This window comes from Vanellus vanellus, assembly GCF_965231255.1.
Source record: "Vanellus vanellus genome assembly, chromosome: 25".
In the NCBI taxonomy this organism is placed as follows: domain Eukaryota; kingdom Metazoa; phylum Chordata; class Aves; order Charadriiformes; family Charadriidae; genus Vanellus; species Vanellus vanellus.
Window position 1 is genome coordinate 6,041,489 of NC_138930.1, and position 5,697 is coordinate 6,047,185.

Genomic DNA, 5,697 nt, shown 5'->3' on the forward strand with positions numbered 1-5,697 from the left:
GACCATGGGGGTGAACTCCAGCCGTGCTCGTGATCCCGGGCGTGTGGCGTGATACCGGAGCTGAAGAAAACAGCAAGCATTTCTTTAGCTGGTCAAGGAAGAGGGACAAAAATTGCTCGTTGCGGAAGGAAGACAAAAATAAATATGGCAGTCCCCCAGAGCAGCTGTCTAAATACCTGATGTACCGAAACACGGCCCCAGCTCCGGTGTCTGTCCTCCTTCCCCGGGGAAAAACCTGAGGTTAATTACAGCCCCAAGCTCCATTGCACAAACAGCCCATTATAAAGGGCTTTGTGCTATCTATCTGCTCCCTCTTGCATTCAGAAATACATTTTTAATGTTTCATTTGCTTAATTCAGAGCTTGTTTAGTCCCTGGGTGCACCAGCAGATACTGGAGCGCCGGGCTGTGGTCTGGATGCTGGGCTGGTTTTCATGCATCGAATAGGAATGGCGAAGGAGCTATGCCCTATTTATTCATTGCCAGGGTTTTTTTTTGGGGGGGGGCAGATCTGAGGTTTGCTCCCCAGCGGTGCGTTTGATCTTCAGCCTCTACAGGAGGTGCCCGGAGGACGACGCCAGCCTGGGGAAGGCTAACTGCCCCAAATCCTGCCTAGCCCAGGAAGGAGAGCTCCCGCTTTCTCCTGCGCCCGGCTCTCACCCTCTCCTGCCGTGCAAGTCTCCACGTCCCATCGACGTCAATGCCACCCCATGCTCCCAGCCCAAAGGTCCCACGGTGCAGCGTGCCACATCCCGGGGCCCTTCCAAGTCACTTTGCGGAAGAAGCCGGTCCTGGGTCTCCCTTTTCATCTGAAATCCCCCGGAATCCTCCAGCTTCTTCCTTTTTACTGAGCTGCAGCTTGTCATACCATCTGGGAGGCCAACGAAGGATGGGGCAGCTCCCTCCAGCGACAGCGAGAGAAACGCCACCGCGCGCTGCCGAAAGCACCGACAGCCTTCGGGTTGCCACGTGCCGCTGCTCCCCAAAACAGGCCGTGGCTCCCCCGCGGGCCCGCCGCGCTGTGCCAACCCTGTGGCCCCCCCGCAGCAGCTCCTTCACACGATGGTCCACCCGGGGTTTCCAGTCCTCCCAGCAAAACTTCACCCAGCAGCTGGCCGGAAGGGCTGCCGCTCGCGCTGCGTGCTTGGAGGGGCTGCGCCGAAGGCGGTGATGGGGTCTGAGCTCAGCACGCACCGGGCGGATAAAGGCTGCGGGGTCTGCACGTGGTGGGACAGGGCTTTTCGGGGCCAGGAGCGCTGGGGGACAGCCTGGGGCTGCGGTCCAGCGGGGTGACACGGGGCTGGCACGTGCCTTATCGGACTCATCAGCAGAAGCGGATTGAACCGCAGCCGCTTTGGACCCGGGGTTCTCTCAGAGCATCGTTAGAGCAAGGAGGAGGCGTTGCACATCCCAACCCAGCCGCGTTCGGTGGCCCCAGAAAGAGAGGAGAGCCCCAACCTGGTGCACAGAGCCCCCACCCCCCCCCCCAAAATCCAACCTGCGCGTGAATGGCAGAAACAACTGCCGGGAGATCCGACAGCCCCCGGCCCTTCGTTGTACAACAGCGGAATCCAAATCACTCTTTGCAAAGTTTGGCAATAAGGGAAGGTGTTTGTGCGCACATGGAGCTGCGCCAGCTCGGGTGGGCGGGCTGAGCCCCCCGCAGCGGTGGCACCCGGACGCTGGAGGGGGAAAGCCAGGGGCATCGCCCCGACCCCCCCACCGCCGGTGCAGCTGCTACCGAGCACCGCAATCAAAGAAAAAAGGCAAATTGGCAAACCAAATTGAATCTGAAACCTGGTGCAAAGCCAAAAAAAGAGCAAATTAATAACAAGAGACGAGTTCTCCACCCGCCAACCCTCCCCAGGCCCCCCCCCAGCCCGGCCCCCGATCCCCCCCCGCCTGGCCAGCGCCACCAAAAGTCACCCTTTCGAAGCCGTCCCCGGCTCCAAACGCCTCGGGGTGCCCGGTGGACGCACCGGGGTGTCAGGATTCTCCCAGTCCTCCCAGTAACTTCAGCTCTTCTGCTGGAGCTCAGCAGCATCAAGCACAAATTGGGTTTCCTGTGGACGTGTCCGGCACAGCTCCGCAAGCACCCGCACCCTTAGCAGGGACAGGTCCCACGCAGAGTATTCTGGGATGGCTCCCAGACACCCAAAGGGTCACATCCCACGCAGAGGGTGGGAAGGGGAACTTCTGGCAGGAGCACCCCGGGCAGCACCGCAGGGGCTGAGGCACCCAGGCCAAGAGGCACGGTCGTGGGTGACCATTCTGAGCGAGATTTTGTCACGTAAAAAAAGAAGCCGATGGCATAGGGCTGTCTGCTCTTAAGGGTGTGTGCCCCAGCGTAGTTTAATAAAATATTTGGTATTTGTAGGAGCTCTGCTGCCTGAGGCTTGATGGCCTGCGACCAATTCGAGGACACACGTGGGATTTCCTGAAAGGGTCTGCAAACGCATTGCCCCACCAGCAACCGGTGACACGTGTCTGGTTTTGGTGACACAAGACCAGTTCTCCAATGAGAAACATAACCATGAGCCTGGGGGACTTTTGAGGACGAAGAACCCAGGGGCTCTGAGCTCCCGCTCCGCTCCGCGTCGCCCTGGGGCAGCATCCCTCCTCTAACGCCAATCATCGTCTCCCCTCCCTGCAGCCCCTGTTAAAATTCTACCCTGGGGGATTTCGGAGCTGGACAGCACTCACGAGGGTACCTCCATCATATATCGCTCTTTAAAAATTATGGCAACAATTCCCAGGCGTTGGAAGAAGAAAAGAAGAAAGTTATTTCCGTCCAAACTGACAAAAAATAGCTTTGGGTCGTCCCTCCCCTCCCCCCCAATATTCAGTTCAGAATCAATTAAGCTACTTGTGATAATGAAAATAAGACGTTTTACTTCTGCTGTGCCCATTTGAACCAGAACAAAGCGAGGGAAGCGAAGGCCTCATTTGCCAGACCAGCAAGAAGCCACCCCCCTCTCCCTCCTTTCACCCAGCCACTCACTGGATGCGACATTATCAGGTGTGGGAAACTCAGCACGGGATAATTCCCCTTCCCAGGAGATTCTGCATCCAACACGTTCCAGCTTTGCTCCTCCTGATGCTATTTAACTATCCATCACTTTGATGCTCGATATCCCTGGGCGTGCTCTAGCCATTACTCAACAGGGCTGTCTGCCGTGGTCCTGCAGGGATACGAACAGCATCGCCGGGAGAAAGCCATGACGCCTTCCTGCAGATCCTGGCTGTGAAAACTCCTTTTGGCACGGGAAGGTTTCAAAGCCCAACGCCCCGTGCGGAGCACCAAAACTGCGAAGAAAAAGTGATAAGAAAGATTTCCTCCCTGCTCCTTCAAGCGATCGCTGTCCGTCAGAGAACAGCACCCGGCCCGACCTGTTGCGAGGTTGGAGTTCGCATCTTCCCTAGATCCTCAATTCGATGAAATTTTGGCTTTTCTTCCCAGCTGCTTCCATTGCTTGGTATGCCATGGGGATGGGAAGCCTAGACGGCTTCTCAGCACGGCGCTGGGATTGCAACGCGTGTGCAGCGTGCTCTGTTTCTCACCCCACAGTCAGTGCCCGGTTCATAAAAAGAATGATTTTCACTGAGCAGGAGGTGGCTACCCCCGCCGACAGCTGTGAGCCTGGCTGCTGCCTCTTTGCACGCCCCCACGCGTTTATTAGCACTTAAATTTGGGATATATGGGAACCCCTTAGAAACCACGATCCCTCCTGCCCAGAGTGTTCGGGTGTCGGGGCGAAGTCAAGGGCAGCTCAGCGCTGCACAGCCAGGAGGGTCTGAACCACCACCTCCCCCCACCCCAACCCTGCTCACGCACTGAGCATCTCCCGAGGTTGGTGAAAATAAGTCCAAACCCATCCTGGGTCTCAGCCTCGCTCCTGTGTAACACTAGAGACCCACTAATCGTGTGAAGACCAACTGCACCCCGGGCTGCATCCCCAGCAGCGTGGCCAGCAGGGCCAGGGGGGGATTGTGCCCCTCTGCTGCGCTCTGCTCTGCTCTGCTCTGGGGAGACCCCCCCGCAGTGCTGCCTCCAGCTCGGGGGGTGCCCACAGCAGAAGGCCCCGGAGCTGTTGGAGCGGGGCCAGAGGAGGCCCCGGAGCTGCTGGGAGGGCTGGAGCCCCTCTGCTGGGAGGACAGGCTGGGAGAGGTGGGGGGGCTCAGCCTGGAGAAGAGAAAGCTCCGGGGAGACCTCAGAGCCCCTTCCAGTGCCTAAAGGGGCTCCAGGAGAGCTGGGGGGGGACTCCTGATCAGGGAGGGGAGCCATGGGATGAGGGGGAACGGTTTGACACTGAAAGAGGGGAGATTTAGATGAGATATCAGGAAGAAATTGTTGGCTGTGCGGGCAGGGAGCCTCTGGCGCAGGTTGCCCCGAGAAGCTGTGGCTGCCCCATCCCTGGAGGTGTTCAAGGCCAGGTTGGACGGGGCTTGGAGCAACCTGGGCTGGGGGGAGGTGTCCCTGCCCAGGGCAGGGGGTGGCACTGGGTGAGCTTTAAGGTCCTTTCCAATCTAAACCATTCTGTGATTCCATGATTCTAATCCTTTAGCCGGCTAAAGACTCCTCTGGGGAAAGTAGGGCAGCCGAGCCGTGATGAGCGCAGCCCAGGAACGCAAGCAATCCTTTCGATGAGCAGCGCGAGTTTCCCTGCACATCCCAGAGGGAGAAGGGAGGGAGCCGTCGCCTTCCCTGGGAAGGTTTGTAACAAACACAAACGCTAACCCAGCGGCCGCGGGGCCCTCTGCGCAGGGAGGTCACCAAAGCCCGGGCACATCCCGCGCCTCCCGAGCAGCGGCCCTCGCAGCCTGGCGCTGCAGCCAGGGCTGCGCTCGCAGGATGAATCACCGCAGCTCTGCCGTCGGGAAGGCGAAGGGCGGCCTGCTCGGAGCCATCACCACCACCGCCGGCCCTCCCCGAGGGGTGGGACGGCCTTTTGCTGTTATTCGTTCAGGAAATTGTCTCAAGCGGGCCAGGAAAACAAAAAAAAACCAAAAAACAAAACAAAACAAAAAAAAAACAAAAAAAAAGAAAAAGGGGGGAAATGTTTTCCTAGAACAAGATGTGTCACTGTGCAGGTTTTTTTTTTTTTTGCCAGAACAGCTTTTTCAGCTGGCATTTACTGCAGGAAGGTGAGGCCCTGTGCGCTGTGTGGGGCAGGATTTGTCCTGGCGTGGGAACAGCCTGAGGAGCAAAGCAAACCACGGGCGTGCAGGGCAGGACAGCCTTGAACAGCAGCCCGAGCACCACTCGAGGTGTGTTTAGGGGGGACCCCCCCGTGCCTTCTACCCCCTGGCTTCCGCCCTGCACTGAGGCCCGGGCCGGGCCCCGCCACCGGGGGCGACCCCCTCCGCCTCCCGCTGCCGGGCGGTGCTCGGCGCTGCGCACCCCGGCCGAGGCCACGCCCCAGGCCTCGCCCATCCATCAAGCCCCGCCCCCCAATCTGAGACCCCGCCCCCGGCCTCCGCCTCGTCTCGCAGGGTCCCGGCTCAGGCACCCAAGCACCGTCCCTCCCCAGCTGCCCTCCTTCGATTGGGCAGAGCCGTCCGCCACTCAGAGGCGTACCCGCCATCTATTGGATACCGTTGATGGGTCTGGCGCGCCGCCCGCCTCCTGCGGGCTCTGGCGGCCGCTGATAGGCGGCGGCGGGAGCATCCCCCCCTCCCCCGCCCCCCCACCCCGGCT